The following is a 2,196-nucleotide window of genomic DNA, read 5'->3' on the forward strand; positions in this document are numbered from 1 at the left end:
GCTTCATAATTGTAGTAATAATTAAAGAGCATCACTATCCCCAATCTTGGCTATATACTATAATTCACTTAATTTAGTATTTAATTGACTAATTTTTATGGTAATAAAGTAATAATTGAAGAGTATAATATTTTTTATAGAAATAATATTTATTTATATTTAAAGTTGACCAATGATCATATGAGGTCCGCTAATTATGGAAACAAGGAGTTCCGACCATGACACGATCAATAAATCTTCTTCATTTCAAAATATAAACTTTTGCCTTTGAAAATTAGGAAGGTTGCCAAAGAGTTTAACCGTTTGGGGCAACTTATTTGGTGTTGTGGCGTTTTAAAAACGCACCTCACATGTTTGGTTAAACTGTATTTTGGCATCTTTTGCCTTTGAAAATTAGGAAGGTTGCCAAAGAGGTGATTAGAGAAAAAGAGATGAAGGGTCTGTTTGGGGCAGCTTATTTGGTGTTGTGGCGTTTTAAAAACGCACCTGACCTGTTTGGTTAAACTGCATTTTGGCAGCTTATGTGTTTTAAAAACGCTGAAAACAGTGTTTTCACACCGTACTTATCTAGGTGCGGTGGCAGTGGTCTGGCTTTTCAAAAAAAATAAAAATTTATAATAGTCACTACACTTAGCTTATCAGAAGATTATTTTTAATCTATTTATCAACAAATTATTCAATAAGCTGCAGTTACCCCCAAACAAACCCAAGCCTCCCTTTAAGAAAGAAATTAATTTGTTCTTATCTATTTATTTGAGAGTAAAGTTTGAAGATTTTGAAGTTGTCTTGAGATTGACATGGGTTGGCGTTTAGAAATTTATTAATAACTAACGTGTGCTAGAAAATTCACAGCGGCAAAGTAATGGATCATCGTCTTAGTATTGCATGAGATTTCAACCACACAGTTTTAAAAAATAACAAGTAGTGTTACCTGAAGTTTTTACGTGGCAAATCTGTAAAGAAAAAAATAATATGAGGTTTGACCCATTTGTAAAAATCCACTATAAGTTGATGATTACAGAGACCCATTGTCCCGCAGACAGGAAAATATTATAAAGTCTTTTGAATTAAAACGTCGACGTGCGGATGAACTTGTTGTAAGAAATGGGCAACAGTGGAGGTCGGCATGAGGTGGTCGACACGTGCGGATGAACTTGTTGTAAGAAATGGGCAACAACCAATAGTGATTGGTGGAGGTCGGCATGAGGTGGTCGACGACGAACGACAATGGTCAACAGTGATCGATGATTATCGATGACGGTCAGCAGTGATGAATGACAATTAACGGCGATCGACGGTGTCAGGAGTAGTGTCGGACTTTAGGTCATTCCCAAAACTTCATGTTCTTTCTTAAGCCTAAAGCTCTCCATCATGAGAGGTGTGCGTCTCTGTTTATAGTGTTATGAGTGCAATTAATGCAAGAATATGAATTATTATGATTAGACGGCTTGGAGAGCATCTTCTGTTCAAACAATGTTTTATGGACATTTGAGTGTCTTAATGATGTTAGAATTGAGCAATCTTGCTCTTGTTGGATTCATTTTATCGAGATGCTCGATCTGAATATCGTCGTGCTAGATTCACAATTGTTTGATCTTTTAAATATGTCTTTGAAAATTTCAAATAGTGGTTTAATGGCTCAACTTGATTTGAGCTTGATTTGACTTGGAATGAACTAATTTTGATATAACTGGGTCCGTCTCATCTATCCGGTCAGTTTGACTATAAGTTTGCTGAAATCAGAACTCTTGATGACTTTTTATCAAGATTTAAATATTTATTGCTCAAAAGATTGTCTCGAGATCCATGTCACCTCCCAAAATTTATGTCAAATAAAAATAATTTTTTGGCTGAAATTAAATTTCTCAATCCAGTGCAATTTTAAGAAATAAATAAAATTAAACCCATCTTAAAATTTAATAACCTCACTCCATAATTGCAGTCTTAATTAGCGAGCATCACTATCTCCAATCCTAACTACATGATATAATTCACTTGATTTAGTATCAAATTGACTAATACTGTTATGCAGATAAATTTATAATGGAATAACATTATTGTTTATTTATAGAAATAAATTTTATTTCTATCTAAAGCTGGCCGCTGCATTAAAAACCGTACAAATCTAATGGCCGTTAGATTATTACGAGTTCGCATAAAAGGCTGAGAAAGTTCCTCTAAAATAATGGAAGGAAA

Source organism: Phalaenopsis equestris, unplaced genomic scaffold (genome assembly GCF_001263595.1).
Source record: "Phalaenopsis equestris unplaced genomic scaffold, ASM126359v1 Scaffold000067, whole genome shotgun sequence".
In the NCBI taxonomy this organism is placed as follows: Eukaryota; Viridiplantae; Streptophyta; class Magnoliopsida; order Asparagales; family Orchidaceae; genus Phalaenopsis; species Phalaenopsis equestris.